This window comes from Schistocerca piceifrons, unplaced genomic scaffold (assembly GCF_021461385.2).
Source record: "Schistocerca piceifrons isolate TAMUIC-IGC-003096 unplaced genomic scaffold, iqSchPice1.1 HiC_scaffold_2489, whole genome shotgun sequence".
NCBI classification, from domain to species: Eukaryota; Metazoa; Arthropoda; class Insecta; order Orthoptera; family Acrididae; genus Schistocerca; species Schistocerca piceifrons.
Window position 1 is genome coordinate 227,716 of NW_025728433.1, and position 24,676 is coordinate 252,391.

A 24,676-nucleotide genomic window follows, 5' to 3' on the forward strand; every position below is an offset into this window, starting at 1 on the left:
GGATACAGTAAACCAGAAGTGAATCATTGGGATCTACAACTAGTGTCACAGGATTGGTTCAAAACATAGACAGTAAGAAGAGTCAGTCTTCTTGTACTTAAGTCCCCATTGTGCCTTTTCTATTTAATACCGATGCAATTTCTGTGTTTCATCGTCAATAAGAAGGTCAGAGGCATACTGTAAACCTAAAGTGAAGCATCGGAATCTATAACAAGTGTCACAGGAATGGTTCAAAACATAGTCAGTAAGAAGAGTCAGTCCTCTTGTACTTAATTGGGCATTGTGCCTTTCGTATTGAATTCCGATGCAATTTCTGTGTCTCATCATCAATAAGAAGGTCAGAGGGATACAGTAAACCTGAAGTGAAGGATCGGAATCTATAACTAGTGTCACAGGAATGGTTCTAACATAGACAGTAAGAAGAGTCAGTCTTCTTGTACTTAAGTCGGCATTGTGCCTTTTGTATTTAATTCCGATGCAATTTCTGTGTTTCATCGTCAATAAGAAGGTCAGAGGGATACAGTAAAAAGGAAGTGTAGCATCGGAACCTATAACTAGTGTCACAGGAATGGTTCAAAACGTAGACAGTAAAAAGAGTCAGTCTTCTTGTACTTAAGTCGGCATTGTGCCTTTTGTATTCAATTCCGATGCAATTTCTGTGTTTCATCGTCAATAAGAAGGTCCAAGGGACACAGTAAACCTGAAGTGAAGCATCGGAATCTATAACTAGTGTCACCGGAATGGTTCAAAACATAGACAGTGAGAAGAGTCAATCTTCTTGTACTTAAGTCGGCATTGTGCCTTTTCTATTTAATTCCGATGCAATTTCTGTGTTTCATCGTCAATAAGAAGGTCAAAGTGATACAGTAAAATTGGAGTGAAGCATCGGAATCTGTAACTAGTGTCACAGGATTGGTTCAAAACATAGACAGTAAGAAGAGTCAGTCTTCTTGTACCTAAGTCGACATTGTGCCTTTTCTATTTAATACCGATGCAATTTCTGTGTTTCATCGTCAATAAGAAGGTCAGAGGGATACAGTAAACCTGAAGTGAAGCATAGGAATCTATAACTAGTGTCACAGGAATGGTTCAAAACATAGTCAGTAAGAAGAGTCTGTCTTCTTGTACTTAATTCGGCATTGTGCCTTCGTATAGAATTCCGATGCAATTTCTGTGTTTCACCGTCCATTAGAAGGTCAGAGGGATACACAAAACCTGAAGTGAAGCATCGGAATCTATAACTAGTGTCACAGGAATGGTTAAAACATAGTCTGTAAGAAGAGTCAGTCCTCTTGTACTTAATTGGGCATTGTGCCTTTCGTATTGAATTCCGATGCAATTTCTGTGTTTCACCGTCATTAAGAAGGTCAGAGGGATACAGTAAACCTGAAGTGAAGCATCGGACTCCATAACTAGTGTCACAGAAAGGAACAAAACATAGACAGTAGGAAGACTCAGTCTTTTTATACTTAAGTCGGCATTGTGCCTTTTGTATTTAATTCCTATGCAATTTCTGTGTTTCATCATCAATAATAAGGTCCAAGGAAAACAGTAAACCTGAAGTGAAGCATCGGAATCTATAACTAGTGTCACAGCAATGGTTCAAAACATAGACAGTAGGAAGAGTCAGTCTTCTTGTACTTCAGTCGGCATTGTGCATTTTGTATTTAATTCCGATGCAATTTCTGTGTTTCATCGTCAATAATAAGGTCAGAGGGATACAGTAACCTGAAGTTAAGCATCGGAATCAAACCTAGTTTCACAGGAATGGTTCAAAGCATAGTCAGTAAGAAGAGTCAGTCTTCTTGTACTTAAGTCGGCATTGTGCCTTTTCTATTTAATTACGATGCAATTTCTGTGTTTCACCGTCATTAAGAAGGTCAGAGGGATACAGTAAACCTGAAGTGAAGCATCGGAATCTATAACTAGTGTCACAGGAATGTTTCAAAACATGGACGGTAAGAAGAGTCAGACTTCTAATACTTAAGTCGACATTGTACCTTTTCTATTTAATTCCGAAGCAATTTCTGTGTTTGATCGTCAATAAGAAGGTCTGAGGGATACAATAAACCTGAAGTGAAGCATCGGAATCTATAACAAGTGTCACAGCAATGGTTCAAAACAAAGTCAGTAAGAAGAGTCAGTCATGTTGTCCTTAAGTCGTCATTGTGCCTTTTGTATTTAATTCCGATGCTATTTCTGTGTTTCATTATCAATAAGATGGTCCAAGGGATACAGTATATCCGGAGTGAAGCATCGGAATCTATAAATAGTGTCACAGGAATGGTTCAAAGCATAGTCAGTAAGAAGAGTCAGTCTTCTGCCCCTTAAGGCGGCATTGTGCCTTTTGTATTTAATTACGATGCAATTGCAGTGTTTCATCGTCAATAAGATGGTTCAAGGGATACATTAAACCTGAAGTGAAGCATCGGAATCCATAACTAGTGTCACAGGAATTTTTCGAAACATAGACAGTAGGAAGAGTCAGTGTTCTTGTACTTATTTCGGGATTGTGCCTTTTGTATTTAGTTCCGATGCAATTTCTGTTTTTCATCGTCAATAAGAAGGTCCAAGGGATACAGTAAACCTGGAGTGAAGCATCGGAATCTATAACTAGTGTCACAGGAATGCTTCAAAACATAGACAGTAAGAAAAGTCAGTCTTCGTGTACTCAAGTCGGCATTGTGCCTTTTGTATTTCATTCCGATGCAATTTCTGTGATTCATCGTCAATAAGAAGGTCCAAGGGATACAGTAAAGTGAAGCATCGGACTCCATAACTAGTGTCACAGAAATGGATCAAAGCATAGACAGCAGGAAGAGTCAGTCTTTTTATACTTAAGTCGGCATTGTGCCTTTTTTATTTAATTCCGATGCAATTTCTGTGTTTCATTGGCAATATGGTCAGAGGGATACAGTAAACCTGAAGTGAAGCATCGGAATCTATAACTAGTGTCACAGCAACGGTTCAAAACATAGACAGTAGGAAGAGTCAGTCTTCTTGTACTTCAGTCGGCATTGTGCCTTTTGTATTTAATTCCGATGCAATTTATGTGTTTCATCGTGAATAATAAGGTCAGAGGGATACACTAAACCTGAAGTAAAGCATCGGAATCAAAACTAGTTTCACAGGAATGGTTCAAAGCATAGTCAGTAAGAAGAGTCAGTCTTCTTGTACTTAAGTCGGCATTGTGCCTTTTCTCTATAATTCCGATGCAATTTCTGTGTTTCATCGTCAATAAGAAGGTCCAAGTGATACAGTAAAATTGGAGTGAAGCATCGGAATCTATAACTAGTGTCACAGGAATGGTTCAAAACATAGACGGTAAGAAGAGTCAGACTTCTTATACTTAAGTCGACATTGTGCCTTTTCTATTTAATTCCCAAGCTATATCTGTGTTTGATCGTCAATAAGAAGGTCAGAGGGATACAAAAAACCTGAAGTGAAGCATCGGAATCTATAACTAGTGTCACAGGAATGGTTCAAAACAAAGTCAGTGAGAAGAGTCAGTCTTGTCGTCCTTAAGTCGTCATTGTGCATTTTGTATTTAATTGCGATGCAATTTCTGTGTTTCATCGTCAATAAGATGGTCCAAGGGATACAGTATACCTGGAGTGAAGCATCGGAATCTATAAATAGTGTCACAGGAATGGTTTAAAGCATAGTCAGTAAGAAGAGTCAGTCTTCTTGTCCTTAAGGCGGCATTGTGCCTTTTTTATTTAATTACGATGCAATTGCTGTGTTTCATCGGCAATAAGGTCAGAGGGATACAGTAAACCTGAAGTGAAGCATCGGATTCTAAAACTAATGTCACAGGAATGGTTCAAACATAGACAGTAGGAACAGTCAGTCTTCTTGTACTTAAGTCGGCATTGTGCCTTTTGTAATTAATTCCGATGCAATTTCTGTGTTTCATCGTCTACAAGAAGGTCAGAGGGATTGAGTAAACCTGAAGTGAAGCAACGGAATCCATAACTAGTGTCACGGGAATGTTTCAAATCATTGTCAATAAGAAGAGTCGGTCTTCATGTACTTAAATCGGCATTGTGCTTTTTGTATTTAATTCCGATGAAATTTCTGTGTTTCATCGTCAATAAGATGGCTCAAGGGATACAGTAAACCTGAAGTGAAGCATCGGAATCCATAACTAGTGTCACAGGAATTTTTCGAAACATAGACAGTAGGAAGAGTCAGTGTTCTTGTACTTAAGTCGGCATTGTGCCTTTTCTATTAAATTCCGATGCAATTTCTGTGTTTCATCGTCAATAAGAAGGTCAGAGGGATACAGTAAACCTGAAGTGAAGCATCGGAATCTATAACTAGTGTCACAGGAATGGTTCAAAACATAGTCAGTAAGAAGAGTCAGTCTTCTTGTACTTAATTCGGCATTTAGCCTTTCGTATTGAATTCCGATGCAATTTATGTGCTTCACCGTCAATAAGAAGGTCAGAGGGATACAGTAAACCTGAAGTGAAGCATCGGAATCTATAACTAGTGTCACAGGAATGGTTCAAACGTAGACAGTAAGAAGAGTCAGTCTTCATGTACGTAAGTCGGCATTGTGCCTTTTGTATTTAATTCCGATGCAATTTATGTGTTTCATCGTCAATAATAAGGTCAGAGGGATACACTAAACCTGAAGTAAAGCATCGGAATCAAAACTAGTTTCACAGGAATGGTTCAAAGCATAGTCAGTAAGAAGAGTCAGTCTTCTTGTACTTAAGTCGGCATTGTGCCTTTTCTCTATAATTCCGATGCAATTTCTGTGTTTCATCGTCAATAAGAAGGTCCAAGTGATACAGTAAAATTGGAGTGAAGCATCGGAATCTATAACTAGTGTCACAGGAATGGTTCAAAACATAGACGGTAAGAAGAGTCAGACTTCTTATTCTTAAGTCGACATTGTGCCTTTTCTATTTAATTCCGAAGCTATTTCTGTGTTTGATCGTCAATAAGAAGGTCAGAGGGATACAATAAACCTGAAGTGAAGCATCGGAATCTATAACTAGTGTCACAGGAATGGTTCAAAACAAAGTCAGTGAGAAGAGTCAGTCTTGTCGTCCTTAAGTCGTCATTGTGCATTTTGTATTTAATTCCGATGCAATTTCTGTGTTTCATCGTCAATAAGATGGTCCAAGGGATACAGTATACCTGGAGTGAAGCATCGGAATCTATAAATAGTGTCACAGGAATGGTTTAAAGCATAGTCAGTAAGAAGAGTCAGTCTTCTTGTCCTTAAGGCGGCATTGTGCCTTTTTTATTTAATTACGATGCAATTGCTGTGTTTCATCGGCAATAAGGTCAGAGGGATACAGTAAACCTGAAGTGAAGCATCGGATACTAAAACTAATGTCACAGGAATGGTTCAAACATAGACAGTAGGAACAGTCAGTCTTCTTGTACTTAAGTCGGCATTGTGCCTTTTGTAATTAATTCCGATGCAATTTCTGTGTTTCATCGTCTACAAGAAGGTCAGAGGGATTGAGTAAACCTGAAGTGAAGCAACGGAATCCATAACTAGTGTCACGGGAATGTTTCAAATCATTGTCAATAAGAAGAGTCGGTCTTCATGTACTTAAATCGGCATTGTGCTTTTTGTATTTAATTCCGATGAAATTTCTGTGTTTCATCGTCAATAAGATGGCTCAAGGGATACAGTAAACCTGAAGTGAAGCATCGGAATCCATAACTAGTGTCACAGGAATTTTTCGAAACATAGACAGTAGGAAGAGTCAGTGTTCTTGTACTTAAGTCGGCATTGTGCCTTTTCTATTAAATTCCGATGCAATTTCTGTGTTTCATCGTCAATATGAAGGTCAGAGGTATACAGTAAACCGGAAGTGAAGCACCGGAATCTATAACTAGTGTCACAGGAATGGTTCAAAGCATAGTCAGTAAGAAGAGTCAGTCTTCTTGTCCTTAAGTCGGCATTGTGCCTTTAGTATTTAATTCCGATTCAATTTCTGTGTTTCATCGTCAATAAGAAGGTCCAAGGGATACAGTAAACCTGGAGTGAAGCATCGGAATCTATAATTAGAGTCACAGTAGTGGTTCAAAACATAGACAGTAAGAAGAGTCAGTCATCTTGTACTTATTTCGGGATTGTGCCTTTTGTATTTAGTTCCGATGCAATTTCTGTTTTTCATCGTCAATAAGAAGGTCCAAGGGATACAGTAAACCTGGAGTGAAGCATCGGAATCTATAACTAGTGTCACAGGAATGGTTCAAAACTTAGACAGTAAGAAAAGTCAGTCTTCGTGTACTTAAGTCGGCATTTTGCCTTTTGTATTTACTTCCGATGCAATTTCTGTGTTTCATCGTCAATAAGAAATTCCAACGTTTACACTAAACCTGAGGTGAAGCATCGGAATCTATAACTAGTGTCACAGGAATGGTTCAAAACATAGTCAGTAAGAAGAGTCAGTCTTCTTGTACTTAAGTCGGCATTGTACCTTTTCTATTTAATTCTGATGCAATTTCTGAGTTTCATCGTCAATAAGAAGGTCCAAGGGATACAATAAACCTGGAGAGAAGCATCGAAATCTATAACTAGTGTCACAGGAATGGTTCAAAACGTAGACAGTAAGAAGAGTCAGACTTCTTGTACTTAAGTCGACATTGTGCCTTTTCTATTTAATTCCGATGCAATTTCTGTGTTTCATTGTCAATAAGAAGGTCAGAGGGATACAATAAACCTGAAGCTAAGCATCGGAATCTATAACTAGTGTCACAGGAATGGTTCAAAACAAAGTCAGTTAGAAGAGTCAGTCTTCTTGTCCTTAAGTCGGCATTGTGCCATTTACATTTAATTCCGATGCAATTTCTGTGTTTCATCGACAGTAAGAAGGTCCAAGGGATACAGTAAACCTGGAGTGAAGCATCGGAATCTATAACTAGTGTCACAGGATTGGTTCAAAACATAGACAGTAAGAAGAGTCAGTCTTCGTGTACTTAAGTCGGCATTTTGCCTTTTGTATATAATTCCGATGCAATTGCTGTGTTTCATCATCAATAACAAGGTCCATGGGATACAGTAAATCTGAAGTGAAGCATCGGAATCTATAACTTGTGTCACGGGAATGGTTCAAAACATAGTCAGTAAGAACAGTCAGTCTTCTTGTACTTTACCCGGCATTGTGCCTTTTATATTTAATTCCGATGCAATTTCTGTGATTCATCGTCAATAAGAAGGCCCAAGGGTTACAGAAAACTGGAGGAACCGTCGGACTCTATAACTAGTGTCACAGAAATGGTTCCAAACATAGACAGTAGAAGAGTCAGTCTTCTTGTACTTAAGTCGGCATTGTGCCTTTTGTATTTAATTCCGATGCAATTTCTGTGTTTCATCGTCAACAAGAAGGTCCAAGAGAAACAGTATACCTGAAGTGAAGCATGGGAATCTATAACTAGTGTCACAGGATTGGTTCAAAACATAGACAGTAAGAAGAGTCAGTCTTCTTGTACTTAAGTCCCCATTGCGCCTTTTCTATTTAATACCGATGCAATATCTGTGTTTCTTCGTCAATAAGAAGGTCAGAGGCATACTGTAAATCTAAAGTGAAGCATCGGAATCTATAACTAGTGTCACAGGAATGGTTCAAAACATAGTCAGTAAGAAGAGTCAGTCCTCTTGTACTTAATTGGGCATTGTGCCTTTCGTATTGAATTCCGATGCAATTTCTGTGTTTCATCGTCATTAAGAAGGTCAGAGGGATACAGTAAACCTGAAGTGAAGCATCGGAATCTATAACTAGTGTCACAGGAATGGTTCAAACATAGACAGTAAGAAGAGTCAGTCTTCTTGTACTTAAGTCGGCATTGTGCCTTTTGTATTTAATTCCGATGCAATTTCTGTGTTTCATCGTCAATAAGAAGGTCAGAGGGATACAGTAAAAAGAAAGTGAAGCATCGGAACCTATAACTAGTGTCACAGGAATGGTTCAAAACGTAGACAGTAAAAAGAGTCTGTCTTCTTGTACTTAAGTCGGCATTGTGCCTTTTGTATTCAATTCCGATGCAATTTCTGTGTTTCATCGTCAATAAGAAGGTCCAAGGGACACAGTAAACCTGAAGTGAAGCATCGGAATCTATAACTAGTGTCACCGGAATGGTTCAAAACATTGACAGTGAGAAGAGTCAATCTTCTTGTACTTACGTCGGCATTGTGCATTTTGTATTTCATTCCGATGCAATTTCTGTGATTCATCGTCATTAAGAAAGTCCAAGGGATACAGTAAACCTGAAGTGAATCATCGGACTCAATAACTAGTGTCACAGAAATGTTTCAAAACATAGACAGTAGGAAGAGTCAGTCTTTTTATACTTAAGTCGGCATTGTGCCTTTTGTATTAAATTCCTATGCAATTTCTGTGTTTCATCATCAATAAGAAGGTCCAAGGGAAACAGTAAACCTGAAGTGAAGCATCGGAATCTATAACTAGTGTCACTTTAATGGTTCAAAGCATAGACAGTGCGAAGAGTCAGTCTTCATGTACATATGTCGGCATTGTAGCTTTTGTATTTAATTCCGATGCAATTTCTATGTTACATCGTCAATAAGAAGGTCAGAGGGATACAGTAAACCTGAAGTGAAGCATCGGAATCTATAACTGGTGTCACAGGAATGGTTCAAAACATAGTCAGTAAGAAGAGTCAGTCTTCCTGTCCTTAAGTCGGCATTGTGCCTTTTTTATTTAATTCCGATGCAATTTCTGTGTTTCATTGGCAATAGGGTCAGAGGGATACAGTAAACCTGAAGTGAAGCATCGGAATCTATAACTAGTGTCACAGCAATGGTTCAAAACATAGACAGTAGGAAGAGTCAGTCTTCTTGTACTTCAGTCGGCATTGTGCCTTTTGTATTTAATTCCGATGCAATTTCTGTGTTTCATCGTCAATAATAAGGTCAGAGGGATACAGTAAACCTGAAGTGAAGCATCGGAATCAATACTAGTTTCACAGGAATGGTTCAAAACATAGTCAGTTAGAAGAGCCAGTCTTCTTGTACTTAAGTCGGCATTGTGCCCTTTCTATTTAATTCCGATGCAATTTCTGTGTTTCATCGTCAATAAGAAGGTCCAAGTGATACAGTAAAATTGGAGTTAAGCATCGGAATCTATAACTAGTGTCACAGGATTGGCTCAAAACATAGACAGTAAGAAGAGTCAGTCTTCTTGTACTTAAGTCGACATTGTGCCTTTTCTATTTAATACCGATGCAATTTCTGTGTTTCATCGTCAATAAGAAGGTCAGAGGGATACAGTAAACCTGAAGTGAAGCATCGGAATCTATAACTAGTGTCACAGGAATGGTTCAAAACATAGTAAGTAAGAAGAGTCTGTCTTCTTGTACTTAATTCGGCATTGTGCCTTCGTATAGAATTCTGATGCAATTTCTGTGTTTCACCGTCTATTAGAAGGTCAGAGGGATACACAAAACCTGAAGTGAAGGATTGGAATCTATAACTAGTGTCACAGGAATGGTACAAACATTGACAGTAAGTAGAGTCAGTCTTCATGTTCTTAAATCGGCATTGTGCCTTTTGTATTTAATCCCGATGCAATTTCTGTGTTTCATCGTCAATAAGAAGGTGAGAGGCATACTGTAAACTTAAAGTGAAGCATCGGAATCTATAACTAGTGTCACAGGAATGGTTAAAACATAGTCTGTAAGAAGAGTCAGTCCTCTTGTACTTAATTGGGCATTGTGCCTTTCGTATTGAATTCCGATGCAATTTCTGTGTTTCACCGTCATTAAGAAGGTCAGAGGGATACAGTAAACCTGAAGTGAAGCATCGGAATCTATAACTAGTGTCCCAGGAATGGTTCAAACATAGACAGTAAGAAGAGTCAGTCTTCTTGTACTTAAGTCGGCATTGTGCTTTTCGTATTTAATTCCGATGCAATTTCTGTGTTTCATCGTCAATAAGAAGGTCAGAGGGATACAGTAAAAAGGAAGTGAAGCATCGGAACCTATAACTAGTGTCACAGGAATGGTTCAAAACGTAGACAGTAAAAAGAGTCAGTCTTCTTGTACTTAAGTCGGCATTGTGCCTTTTGTATTTAATCCCGATGCAATTTCTGTGTTTCATCGTCAATAAGAAGGTCAGAGGGATACAGTAAACCTGAAGTGAAGCATCGGAGTCCATAACTAGTGTCACAGAAATGGATCAAAACATAGACAGTAGCAAGAGTCAGTCTTTTTATACTTAAGTCGGCATTGTGCCTTTTGTATTTAATTCCGATGCAATTTCTGTGTTTCATCATCAACAATAAGGTCCAAGGAAAACAGTAAACCTGAAGTGAAGCATCGGAATCTATAACTAGTGTCACAGGAATGGTTCAAACATAGACAGTACGAAGGGTCAGCCTTCATGTACATAAGTCTGCATTCTAGCTTTTGTATTTAATTCCGATGCAATTTCTGTGTTACATCGTCAATGAGAAGGTCAGAGGGATACAGTAAACCTGAAGTGAAGCATCGGAATTTACAACTAGTGTCACAGGAATGGTTCAAACATAGACAGTAAGAAGAGTCAGTCCTCTTGTACTTAAGTCGGCATTGTGCCTTTTTTATTTAATTCCGATGCAATTTCTGTGTTTCATCGGCAATAAGGTCAGAGGGATACAGTAAACCTGAATTGAAGCATCGGAATCTATAACTAGTGTCACAGCAATGGTTCAAAACATAGACAGTAGGAAGAGTCAGTCTTCTTGTACTTCAGTCGGCATTGTGCATTTTGTATTTAATTCCGATGCAATTTCTGTGTTTCATCGTCAATAATAAGGTCAGAGGGATACAGTAAACCTGAAGTTAAGCATCGGAATCAAATCAAGTTTCACAGGAATGGTTCAAAGCATAGTCAGTAAGAAGAGTCAGTCTTCTTGTACTTAAGTCGGCATTGTGCCTTTTCTATTTAATTCCGATGCAATTTCTGTCAATAAGAAGGTCCAAGTGATACAGTAAAATAGGAGTGAAGCATCGGAATCTATAACTAGTGTCACAGGAATGGTTCAAATCATAGACGGTAAGAAGAGTCAGACTTCTTATACTTAAGTCGACATTGTACCTTTTCTATTTAATTCCGAAGCAATTTCTGTGTTTGATCGTCAATAAGATGGTCCAAGGGATACAGTATACCTGGAGTGAAGCATCGGAATGTATAAATAGTGTCACAGGAATGGTTCAAAGCATAGTCAGTAAGAAGAGTCAGTCTTCTTGTCCTTAAGGCGGCATTGTGCCTTTTGTATTTAATTACGATGCAATTGCTGTGTTTCATCGTCAATAAGATGGTTCAAGGGATACAGTAAACCTGAAGTGAAGCATCGGAATCCATAACTAGTGTCACAGGAATTTTTCGAAACATAGACAGTAGGAAGAGTCAGTGTTCTTGTACTTAAGTCGGCATTGTGCCTTTAGTATTTAATTCCGATTCAATTTCTGTGTTTCATCGTCAATAAGAAGGTCCAAGGGATATAGTAAACCTGGAGTGAAGCATCGGAATCTATAATTAGAGTCACAGTAGTGGTTCAAATCATAGACAGTAAGAAGAGTCAGTCATCTTGTACTTATTTCGGGATTGTGCCTTTTGTATTTAGTTCCGATGCAATTTCTGTTTTTCATCGTCAATAAGAAGGTCCAAGGGATACAGTAAACCTGGAGTGAAGCATCGGAATCTATAACTAGTGTCACAGGAATGGTTCAAAACATAGACAGTAAGAAAAGTCAGTCTTCGTGTACTCAAGTCGGCATTGTGCCTTTTGTATTTCATTCCGATGCAATTTCTGTGATTCATCGTCAATAAGAAGGTCCAAGGGATACAGTAAACCTGAAGTGAAGCATCGGACTCCATAACTAGTGTCACAGAAATGGATCAAAGCATAGACAGTAGGAAGAGTCAGTCTTTTTATACTTAAGTCGGCATTGTGCCTTTTATATTTAATTCCGATGCAATTTCTGTGTTTCATCGGCAATAAGGTCAGAGGGATACAGTAAACCTGAAGTGAAGCATCGGAATCTATAACTAGTGTCACAGCAACGGTTCGAAACATAGACAGTAGGAAGAGTCAGTCTTCTTGTACTTCAGTCGCCATTGTGCCTTTTGTATTTAATTCCGATGCAATTTCTGTGTTTCATCGTCAATAATACGGTCAGAGGGATACACTAAACCTGAAGTAAAGCATCGGAATCAAAACTAGTTTCACAGGAATGGTTCAAAGCATAGTCAGTAAGAAGAGTCAGTCTTCTTGTACTTAAGTCGGCATTGTGCCTTTTCTATATAATTCCGATGCAATTTCTGTGTTTCATCGTCAATAAGAAGGTCCAAGTGATACAGTAAAATTGGAGTGAAGCATCGGAATCTATAACTAGTGTCACAGGAATGGTTCAAAACATAGACGGTAAGAAGAGTCAGACTTCTTATACTTAAGTCGACATTGTGCCTTTTCTATTTATTTCCGAAGCTATTTCTGTGTTTGATCGTCAATAAGAAGGTCAGAGGGATACAATAAACCTGAAGTGAAGCATCGGAATCTATAACTAGTGTCACAGGAATGGTTCAAAACAAAGTCAGTGAGAAGAGTCAGTCATGTTGTCCTTAAGTCGTCATTGTCCCTTTTGTATTTAATTCCGATGCAATTTCTGTGTTTCATCGTCAATAAGATGGTTCAAGGGATACAGTAAACCTGAAGTGAAGCATCGGAATCCATAACTAGTGTCACAGGAATTTTTCGAAACATAGACAGTAGGAAGAGTCAGTGTTCTTGTACTTAAGTCGGCATTGTGCCTTTTCTATTAAATTCCGATGCAATTTCTGTGATTCATCGTCAATAAGAAGGTCAGAGGGATACAGTAAACCTGAAGTGAAGCATCGGAATCTATAACTAGTGTCACAGGAATGGTTCAAAACATAGTCGGTAAGAAGAGTCAGTCTTCTTGTACTTAATTCGGCATTTAGCCTTTCGTATTGAATTCCGATGCAATTTATGTGCTTCACCGTCAATAAGAAGGTCAGAGGGACACAGTAAACCCGAAGTGAAGCATCGGAATCTATAACTAGTGTCACAGGAATGGTTCAAACGTAGACAGTAAGAAGAGTCAGTCTTCATGTACCTAAGTCGGCATTGTGCCTTTTGTATATAATTCCGATGCAATTTCAGTGTTTCATCCTCAATATGAAGGTCAGAAGTATACAGTAAACCGGAAGTGAAGCATCGGAGTCTATAACTAGTGTCACAGGAATGGTTCAAAACATAGTCAGTAAGAAGAGTCAGTCTTCTTGTCCTTAAGTCGGCATTGTGCCTTTAGTATTTAATTCCGATTCAATTTCTGTGTTTCATCGTCAATAAGAAGGTCCAAGGGATACAGTAAACCTGGAGTGAAGCATCGGAATCTATAATTAGAGTCACAGTAGTGGTTCAAAACATAGACAGTAAGAAGAGTCAGTCATCTTGTACTTATTTCGGGATTGTGCCTTTTGTATTTAGTTCCGATGCAATTTCTGTTTTTCATCGTCAATAAGAAGGTCCAAGGGATACAGTAAACCTGGAGTGAAGCATCGGAATCTATATCTACTGTCACAGGAATGGTTCAAAACATAGACAGTAAGAAAAGTCAGTCTTCGTGTACTTAAGTCGGCATTTTGCCTTTTGTATTTACTTCCGATGCAATTTCTGTGTTTCATCGTCAATAAGAAATTCCAAGGTTTACAGTAAGCCTGAGGTGAAGCATCGGAATCTATAACTAGTGTCACAGGAATGGTTCAAAACATAGTCAGTAAGAAGAGTCAGTCTTCTTGTACTTAAGTCGGCATTGTACCTTTTCTATTTAATTCTGATGCAATTTCTGTGTTTCATCGTCAATAAGAAGGTCCAAGGGATACAATAAACCTGGAGAGAAGCATCGAAATCTATAACTAGTGTCACAGGAATGGTTCAAAACGTAGACTGTAAGAAGAGTCAGACTTCTTGTACTTAAGTCGACATTGTGCCTTTTGTATTTAATTCCGATGCACTTTCTGTGTTTTATCGTCAACAAGAAGGTCCAGGAGAAACAGTATACCTGAAGTGAAGCATCGCAATCTATAACTAGTGTCACAGGAATGGTTCAAACATAGCCAGTAAGAAGAGTCAGTCTTCTTGTCCTTAAGTCGGCATTGTGCCTTTTGTATTTAATTCCGATCCAATTTCTGTGTTTCATCGCCAATAAGGTCAGAGGGATACAGTAAACCTGAAGTGAAGCTTCAGAATCTATAACTAGTGTCACAGGAATGGTTCAAAACATAGACAGTAGGAAGAATCAGTCTTCTTGTACTTAAGTCGGCATTGTGCCTTTTGTAATTAATTCCGATGCAATTTCTGTGTTTCATCGACAATAAGAAGGTCAGAGCGATACAGTAAACTTGAAGTGAAGCATCAGAATCCAAAACTAATGTCACAGGAATGGTTCAAAACATAGACAGTAGGAAGAGTCAGCCTTCTTGTACTTAAGTCGGCATTGTGCCTTTTGTATTTAATTCCGATGCAATTTCTGTATTTCATCGTCAATAAGAAAGTCAGAGGGATACAGTAAACCAGATGTGAAGCATCAGAATCAATAACTAGTGTCACAGGATTGGTTCAAAACATAGTCAGTAAGAAGGTTCAGTCTTCTTGTACTTAAGTCGGCTTTGTGCCTTTTGTATTTAATTCTGATGAAATTTCTGTGTTTCATCGTCAATAAGAAGGTCCAAGGGATACAGTAAACCTGCAGTGAAGCATCGGAATCTATAAGTAGTGTCACAGGGACGGTACAAAACATAGACAGTAAGATGAGTCAGTATTCTTGTACTTAAGTCGGCATTGTGCTTTTTGTATTTATTTCCGATGCAATTTCTGTGTTTCATCGTCAATAAGAAGGTCCAAGGGATACAGTAAACCTCAAGTGAAGCATCGGAATCTATAACTAGTGTCACAGGAATGGTTCAAATCAAAGTCAGTAGTAAGAGTCGGTCTTCATGTACTTAAGCCGGCATTGTGCCTTTTAATATGTAATTCCGATGCAATTTCAGTGTTTCATCGTCAATAAGAAGGTAGAAGGGATACAGTAGACCTGAAGTGAAGCATCGGTATCCATAACTAGTGTCACAGGAATGGTTCAAACATAGACAGTAGGAAGAGTCAGTCTTCTTTTACTTAAGTCGGCATTGTGCCTTTTCTATTTAATTCCGATGCAATATCTGTGTATCATCGTCAATAAGAAGGTCCAACGCATACAGTAAACCTGAAGTGAAGCATCGGAATCTATAACTAGTGTCACAGGAATGGTTCAAAACATAGCCAGTAAGAAGAGTCAGTCTTCTTTTACTTAAGTCGGTATTGTGCCTTTTGTATTTAATTCCGATGCAATTTCTGTGATGCATCGTCAATAAGAAGGTCAGAGGGATACAATAAACCTGGAGTGAAGGATCGGAATCTATAACTAGTGTCACTGGAATGGTTCAAAATATACACAGTAAGAAGAGTCAGTCTTCTTGTACTTAAGAAACTTCCTGGCAGATTAAAACTGTGTGCCCGACCGAGACTCGAACTCGGGACCTTTGCCTTTCGCGGGCAAGTGCTCTACCAACTGAGCTACCGAAGCACGACTCACGCCCGGTACTCACAGCTTTACTTCTGCCAGTATCTCGTCTCCTACCTTCCAAACTTTACAGAAGCTCTCCTGCGAACCTTGCAGAACTAGCACTCCTGAAAGAAAGGATATGGCGGAGACATGGCTTAGCCACAGCCTGGGGGATGTTTCCAGAATGAGATTTTCACTCTGCAGCGGAGTGTGCGCTGATATGAAACTTCCTGGCAGATTAAAACTGTGTGCCCGACCGAGACTCGAACTCGGGACCTTTGCCTTTCGCGGGCAAGTGCTCTACCAACTGAGCTACCGAAGCACGACTCACGCCCGGTACTCACAGCTTTACTTCTGCCAGTATCTCGTCTCCTACCTTCCAAACTTTACAGAAGCTCTCCTGCGAACCTTGCAGAACTAGCACTCCTGAAAGAAAGGATATGGCGGAGACATGGCTTAGCCACAGCCTGGGGGATGTTTCCAGAATGAGATTTTCACTCTGCAGCGGAGTGTGCGCTGATATGAAACTTCCTGGCAGATTAAAACTGTGTGCCCGACCGAGACTCGAACTCGGGACCTTTGCCTTTCGCGGGCAAGTGCTCTACCAACTGAGCTACCGAAGCACGACTCACGCCCGGTACTCACAGCTTTACTTCTGCCAGTATCTCGTCTCCTACCTTCCAAACTTTACAGAAGCTCTCCTGCGAACCTTGCAGAACTAGCACTCCTGAAAGAAAGGATATGGCGGAGACATGGCTTAGCCACAGCCTGGGGGATGTTTCCAGAATGAGATTTTCACTCTGCAGCGGAGTGTGCGCTGATATGAAACTTCCTGGCAGATTAAAACTGTGTGCCCGACCGAGACTCGAACTCGGGACCTTTGCCTTTCGCGGGCAAGTGCTCTACCAACTGAGCTACCGAAGCACGACTCACGCCCGGTACTCACAGCTTTACTTCTGCCAGTATCTCGTCTCCTACCTTCCAAACTTTACAGAAGCTCTCCTGCGAACCTTGCAGAACTAGCACTCCTGAAAGAAAGGATATGGCGGAGACATGGCTTAGCCACAGCCTGGGGGATGTTTCCAGAATGAGATTTTCACTCTGCAGCGGAGTGTGCGCTGATATGAAACTTCCTGGCAGATTTCTTGTACTTAAGTCGGCATTGTGCCTTTTGTATTTAATTCCGATGAAATTTCTGTGTTTCATCGTCAATAAGAAGGTCCCAGGGATACAGTAAACCTTAAGTGAAGCATCAGAATCTATAACTAGTGTCACAAGAATGGTTAAAATCATAGACAGTAGGAAGGGTCAGTCTTCTTGTACTTAAGTCGGCATTGTGCCTTTCGTATTTAATTCCGATGCAATTTCTGTGTTTCATCGTCAATAAGATGGTCCAAGGGATACGGCAAACCTGGAGTGAAGCATCGGAATCTATAACTAGTGTCACAGGAATGGTTCAACACATAGACAGTAAGAGGAGTCAGTCTTCTTGTGCTTAAGTCGTCTTTGTGCCATTTCTATTTAATTCCGATGCAATTTCGGTGTTTCATCGTCAATAAGAAGGTCAGAGGGATACAATAAACCTGAAGTGAAGCATCAGAATCTATAACTAGTGTCACAGGAATGGTTCTAAACAAAGTCAGTAAGAAGAGTCAGTCTTCTTGTCCTTAAGTCGGCATTGTGCCTTTTAAATTTAATTCCGATGAAATTTCTGTGTTTCGCCGTCAATAAGAAGGTCCAAGGGATACAGTAAACCTGCAGTGTATCATCGGAATCTATAACTAGTGTCACAGGAATGGTTCAAAACATAGACAGTAAGAAAAGTCAGTCTTCGTGTACTTAAGTCGGCATTTAGCTTTTTGTATTTACTTCTGATGCAATTTCTGTGTTTCATCGTCAATAAGAAATTCCAAGGTTTACAGTAAACCTGAGGTGAAGCATCGGAATCTATAACTAGTGTCACAGAAATGGTTCAAAACATAGTCAGTAAGAAGAGTCAGTCTTCTTGTACTTTAGTCGGCATTGTACCTTTTCTATTTAATTCTGATGCAATTTCTGTGTTTCATCGTCAATAACAAGGTCCAAGGGATACAGTAAACCTGGAGTGAAGCATCGGAACCTGTAACTAGTGTCAATGGAATGGTTCAAAACATAGTCAGTAAGAAGAGTCAGTCTTCTTGTACTTAAGTCGGCATTGTGCCTTTTGTATTTAATTTCGATGCAATTTCTGTGTTTCATCGTCAATAAGAAGGTCGGAGGGATACAGTAAACCTGAAGTGAAGCATCGGAATCTATAGCTAGTGTCACAGGAATGGTTCAAATCATAGACAGTAGGAAGAGTCAGTCTTCTTGTACTTAAGTCGGCATTGTGTCTTTTGTATTTAATTCCGATGCAATTTCTGTGTTTCGTCATCAATAAAAAGGTCGGAGGGATACAGTAAACCTGAAGTGAGGCATCGGAATCCAAAACTAGTGTCACAGGAATGGTACAAAACATAGACAGTAGGAAGAGTCAGTCTTCTTGTACGTAAGTCGGCATTGTGCCTTTTGTATTTAATTCCGATGCAATTTCTTGTTTCATCGTCAAAATGATGGTCCAAGGTATACAGTAAAACTAAGGTGAAGCGTCGGAATCTATAACTAGTTTCTCAGGAATGGTTCAAAACATAGTCAGTAAGAGGAGTCAGTCTTCTTGTACTTAAGTCTTCATTGTGCCTTTTCCATTTAATTCCGATGCTAATTCTGTGTTTCATCGTCAATAAGAAGGTCCAAGGGATACAGTAAACCTGGAGAGAAGCATCGGAATCTATAACTAGTGTCACAGGAATGGTTCAAAACGTAGACAGTAAGAAGAGTCAGATTTCTTGTACTTATGTCGACATTGTGCCTTTTCTATTTAATTCCGATGCAATTTCTGTGTTTCATTGTCAATAAGAAGGTCAGCGGGATACAATAAACCTAAAGTGAAGCATCCGAATCTATAACTAGTGTCACAGGAATGGTTCAAAACAAAGTCAGTAAGAAGAGTCAGTCTCCTTGTCCTTAAGTCGGCATTGTGCCATTTGCATTTAATTCCGATGCAATTTCTGTGTTTCATCGTCAGTAAGAAGGTCAGAGGGATACAGTAAACCTGAGGTGAAGCATCGGATTCTAAAACTAATGTCACAGGAATGGTTCAAAACATAGACAGTAGGAACAGTCAGTCTACTTGTACTTAAGTCGGCATTGTGCCTTTTGTAATTAATTCCGATGCAATTTCTGTGTTTCGTCGTCTACAAGAAGGTCAGAGGGATTGAGTAAACCTGAAGTGAAGCATCGGTATCTATAACTAGTGTCACAGGAATGGTTCAAACGTAGACAGCAAGAAGAGTCAGTCTTCATGTACCTAAGACGGCATTGTGCCTTTTGTATATAATTCCGATGCAATTTCTGTGTTTCATCGTCAATATGAAGGTCAGAGGTTTACAGTAAACCGGAAGTGGAGCATCGGAATCTACAACTAGTGTCACAGGATTGGTTCAAGACATAGACAGTAAGAAGAGTCAGTCTTCTTGTACTTAATTCGGCATTTAGCCTTTCGTATTGAATTCCGATGCAATTTATGTGCTTCACCGTCAATGAGAAGGTCAGAGGGATACAGTAAACCTGAAGTGAAGCATCGGTATCTATAACTAGTGTCAAAGGAATGGTTCAAACGTAGACAGCAAGAAGAGTCAGTCTTCATGTACCTAAGACGGCATTGTGCCTTTTGTATATAATTCCGATGCAATTTCTGTGTTTCATCGTCAATATGAAGGTCAGAGGTTTACAGTAAACCGGAAGTGAAGCATCGGAATCGATAACTAGTGTCACAGGAATGGTTCAAAACATTGTCAGTAAGAAGAGTCAGTCTTCTTGTCCTTAAGTCGGCATTGTGCCTTTAGTATTTAATTCCGATTCAATTTTTGTGTTTCATCGTCAATAAGAAGGTCCAAGGGATACAGTAAACCTGGAGTGAAGCATCGGAATCTATAATTAGAGTCACAGTAGTGGTTCAAAACATAGACAGTAAGAAGAGTCAGTCATCTTGTACTTATTTCGGGATTGTGCCTTTTGTATTTAGTTCCGATGCAATTTCCGTTTTTCATCGTCAATAAGAAGGTCCAAGGGATACAGTAAACCTGGAGTGAAGCATCGGAATCTATAACTAGTGTCACAGGAATGGTTCAAAACATAGACAGTAAGAAAAGTCAGTCTTCGTGTACTTAAGTCGGCATTTAGCCTTTTGTATTTACTTCCGATGCAATTTCTGTGTTTCATCGTCAATAAGAAGGTCCAAGGGATATAGTAAACCTGAGGTGAAGCATCGGAATCTATAACTAGTGTCACAAGAATGGTTAAAATCATAGACAGTAGGAAGGGTCAGTCTTCTTGTACTTAAGTCGGCATTGTGCCTTTCGTATTTAATTCCGATGCAATTTCTGTGTTTCATCGTCAATAAGATGGTCCAAGGGATACGGCAAACCTGGAGTGAAGCATCGGAATCTATAACTAGTGTCACAGGAATGGTTCAACACATAGACAGTAAGAGGAGTCAGTCTTCTTGTGCTTAAGTCGTCTTTGTGCCATTTCTATTTAATTCCGATGCAATTTCTGTGTTTCATCGTCAATAAGAAGGTCAGAGGGATACAATAAACCTGAAGTGAAGCATCAGAATCTATAACTAGTGTCACAGGAATGGTTCTAAACAAAGTCAGTAAGAAGAGTCAGTCTTCTTGTCCTTAAGTCGGCATTGTGCCTTTTAAATTTAATTCCGATGAAATTTCTGTGTTTCGCCGTCAATAAGAAGGTCCAAGGGATACAGTAAACCTGCAGTGTATCATCGGAATCTATAACTAGTGTCACAGGAATGGTTCAAAACATAGACAGTAAGAAAAGTCAGTCTTCGTGTACTTAAGTCGGCATTTAGCTTTTTGTATTTACTTCTGATGCAATTTCTGTGTTTCATCGTCAATAAGAAATTCCAAGGTTTACAGTAAACCTGAGGTGAAGCATCGGAATCTATAACTAGTGTCACAGAAATGGTTCAAAACATAGTCAGTAAGAAGAGTCAGTCTTCTTGTACTTTAGTCGGCATTGTACCTTTTCTATTTAATTCTGATGCAATTTCTGTGTTTCATCGTCAATAACAAGGTCCAAGGGATACAGTAAACCTGGAGTGAAGCATCGGAACCTGTAACTAGTGTCAATGGAATGGTTCAAAACATAGTCAGTAAGAAGAGTCAGTCTTCTTGTACTTAAGTCGGCATTGTGCCTTTTGTATTTAATTTCGATGCAATTTCTGTGTTTCATCGTCAATAAGAAGGTCGGAGGGATACAGTAAACCTGAAGTGAAGCATCGGAATCTATAGCTAGTGTCACAGGAATGGTTCAAATCATAGACAGTAGGAAGAGTCAGTCTTCTTGTACTTAAGTCGGCATTGTGTCTTTTGTATTTAATTCCGATGCAATTTCTGTGTTTCGTCATCAATAAAAAGGTCGGAGGGATACAGTAAACCTGAAGTGAGGCATCGGAATCCAAAACTAGTGTCACAGGAATGGTACAAAACATAGACAGTAGGAAGAGTCAGTCTTCTTGTACGTAAGTCGGCATTGTGCCTTTTGTATTTAATTCCGATGCAATTTCTTGTTTCATCGTCAAAATGATGGTCCAAGGTATACAGTAAAACTAAGGTGAAGCGTCGGAATCTATAACTAGTTTCTCAGGAATGGTTCAAAACATAGTCAGTAAGAGGAGTCAGTCTTCTTGTACTTAAGTCTTCATTGTGCCTTTTCCATTTAATTCCGATGCTAATTCTGTGTTTCATCGTCAATAAGAAGGTCCAAGGGATACAGTAAACCTGGAGAGAAGCATCGGAATCTATAACTAGTGTCACAGGAATGGTTCAAAACGTAGACAGTAAGAAGAGTCAGACTTCTTGTACTTATGTCGACATTGTGCCTTTTCTATTTAATTCCGATGCAATTTCTGTGTTTCATTGTCAATAAGAAGGTCAGCGGGATACAATAAACCTAAAGTGAAGCATCCGAATCTATAACTAGTGTCACAGGAATGGTTCAAAACAAAGTCAGTAAGAAGAGTCAGTCTCCTTGTCCTTAAGTCGGCATTGTGCCATTTGCATTTAATTCCGATGCAATTTCTGTGTTTCATCGTCAGTAAGAAGGTCAGAGGGATACAGTAAACCTGAGGTGAAGCATCGGATTCTAAAACTAATCACAGGAATGGTTCAAAACATAGACAGTAGGAACAGTCAGTCTACTTGTACTTAAGTCGGCATTGTGCCTTTTGTAATTAATTCCGATGCAATTTCTGTGTTTCATCGTCTACAAGAAGGTCAGAGGGATTGAGTAAACCTGAAGTGAAGCATCGGTATCTATAACTAGTGTCACAGGAATGGTTCAAACGTAGACAGCAAGAAGAGTCAGTCTTCATGTACCTAAGACGGAATTGTGCCTTTTGTATATAATTCCGATGCAATTTCTGTGTTTCATCGTCAATATGAAGGTCAGAGGTTTACAGTAAACCGGAAGTGAAGCATCGGAATCGATAACTAGTGTCACAGGAATGGTTCAAAACATTGTCAGTAAGAAGAGTCAGTCTTCTTGTCCTTAAGTCGGCATTGTGCCTTTAGTATTTAATTCCGATTCAATTTTTGTGTTTCATCGTCAATAAGAAGGTCCAAGGGATACAGTAAACCTGGAGTGAAGCATCGGAATCTATAATTAGAGTCACAGTAGTGGTTCAAAACATAGACAGTAAGAAGAGTCAGTCATCTTGTACTTATTTCGGGATTGTGCCTTTTGTATTTAGTTCCGATGCAATTTCTGTTTTTCATCGTCAATAAGAAGGTCCAAGGGATACAGTAAACCTGGAGTGAAGCATCGGAATTTATAACTAGTGTCACAGGAATGGTTCAAAACATAGACAGTAAGAAAAGTCAGTCTTCGTGTACTTAAGTCGGCATTTAGCCTTTTGTATTTACTTCCGATGCAATTTCTGTGTTTCATCGTCAATAAGAAGGTCCAAGGGATATAGTAAACCTGAGGTGAAGCATCGGAATCTATAACTAGTGTCACAGGAATGGTTCAAAACATAGTCAGTAAGAAGAGTCAGTCTTCTTGTACTTAAGTCGGCATTGTACCTTTTCTATTTAATTCTGATGCAATTTCTGTGTTTCATCGTCAATAAGAAGGTCCAAGGGATACAATAAACCTGGAGAGAAGCATCGAAACCTATAACTGGTGTCACAGGAATGGTTCAAAACGTAGACAGTAAGAAGAGTCAGACGTCTTGTACTTAAGTCGACATTGTGCCTTTTCTATTTAATTCCGATGCAATTTCTGTGTTTCATTGTCAATAAGAAGGTCAGAGGGATACAATAAACCTGAAGTGAAGCATCGGAATCTATAACTAGAGTCACAGGAATGGTTCAAAACAAAGTCAATAAGAAGAGTCAGTCTTCTTGTCCTTAAGTCGGCACTGTGCCATTTGCATTTAATTCCGATGCAATTTCTGTGTTTCATCGTCAGTAAGAAGGTCAGAGGGATACAGTAAACCTGAAGTGAAGCATCGGATTCTAAAACTAATGTCACAGGAATGGTTCAAAACATAGACAGTAGGAACAGTCAGTCTACTTGTACTTAAGTCGGCATTGTGCATTTTGTAATTAATTCCGATGCAATTTCTGTGTTTCATCGTCTACAAGAAGGTCAGAGGGATTGAGTAAACCTGAAGTGAAGCAACGGAATCCATAACTAGTGTCACGGGAATGTTTCAAATCATTGTCAATAAGAAGAGTCGGTCTTCATGTACTTAAGTCGGCATTGTGCCTTTTGTATTTAATTCCGATTCAATTTCTGTGTTTCATCGTCAATAAGAAGGTCCAAGGGATACAGTAAACCTGGAGTGAAGCATCGGAATCTATAATTAAACTCACAGTAGTGGTTCAAAACATAGACAGTAAGAAGAGTCAGTCATCTTGTACTTATTTCGGGATTGTGCCTTTTGTATTTAGTTCCGATGCAATTTCTGTTTTTCATCGTCAATAAGAAGGTCCAAGGGATACAGTAAACCTGGAGTGAAGCATCGGAATCTATAACTAGTGTCACAGGAATGGTTCAAAACATAGACAGTAAGAAAAGTCAGTCTTCGTGTACTTAAGTCGGCATTTAGCCTTTTGTATTTACTTCCGATGCAATTTCTGTGTTTCATCGTCAATAAGAAGGTCCAAGGGATATAGTAAACCTGAGGTGAAGCATCGGAATCTATAACTAGTGTCACAGGAATGGTTCAAACATAGTCAGTAAGAAGAGTCAGTCTTCTTGTACTTAAGTCGGCATTGTACCTTTTCTATTTAATTCTGATGCAATTTCTGTGTTTCATCGTCAATAAGAAGGTCCAAGGGATACAATAAACCTGGAGAGAAGCATCGAAACCTATAACTGGTGTCACAGGAATGGTTCAAAACGTAGACAGTAAGAAGAGTCAGACTTCTTGTACTTAAGTCGACATTGTGCCTTTTCTATTTAATTCCGATGCAATTTCTGTGTTTCATTGTCAATAAGAAGGTCAGAGGGATACAATAAACCTGAAGTGAAGCATCGGAATCTATAACTAGAGTCACAGGAATGGTTCAAAACAAAGTCAATAAGAAGAGTCAGTCTTCTTGTCCTTAAGTCGGCACTGTGCCATTTGCATTTAATTCCGATGCAATTTCTGTGTTTCATCGTCAGTAAGAAGGTCCAAGGGATGCAGTAAACCTGGAGTGAGGAATCGAAATCTATAACTAGTGTCACAGGATTGGTTCAAAACATAGACAGTAAGAAGATTCAGTCTTCGTGTACTTAAGTCGGCATTTTGCTTTTGTATTTAATTCCGATGGAATTGCTGTGTTTCATCGTCAATAACAAGGTCCATGGGATACAGTAAACCTGAAGTGAAGCATCGGAATCTATAACTAGTGTCACAGGAATGGTTCAAATCATAGTCAGTAAGAAGAGTCAGTCTTCTTGTACTCTACTCGGCATTGTGCCTTTTATA

At 39.2% G+C, this 24,676-nt stretch overlaps 4 non-coding genes across 4 annotated transcripts; all 4 read right to left on the reverse strand.

The window, feature by feature from the left end:
• Positions 1–15,544: 15,544 nt before the first annotated feature.
• On the reverse strand, positions 15,545–15,619 carry Trnas-cga. The gene has a single exon. It is a non-coding gene; the product is annotated as a tRNA-Ser (tRNA).
• Positions 15,620–15,845: 226 nt separating this feature from the next.
• Positions 15,846–15,920, reverse strand: Trnas-cga. Its single transcript has one exon. It is a non-coding gene; the product is annotated as a tRNA-Ser (tRNA).
• A 226-nt stretch (positions 15,921–16,146) lies between these two features.
• Trnas-cga lies at positions 16,147–16,221 on the reverse strand. The gene has a single exon. It is a non-coding gene; the product is annotated as a tRNA-Ser (tRNA).
• A 226-nt stretch (positions 16,222–16,447) lies between these two features.
• Trnas-cga lies at positions 16,448–16,522 on the reverse strand. Its single transcript has one exon. It is a non-coding gene; the product is annotated as a tRNA-Ser (tRNA).
• Positions 16,523–24,676: the final 8,154 nt, after the last annotated feature.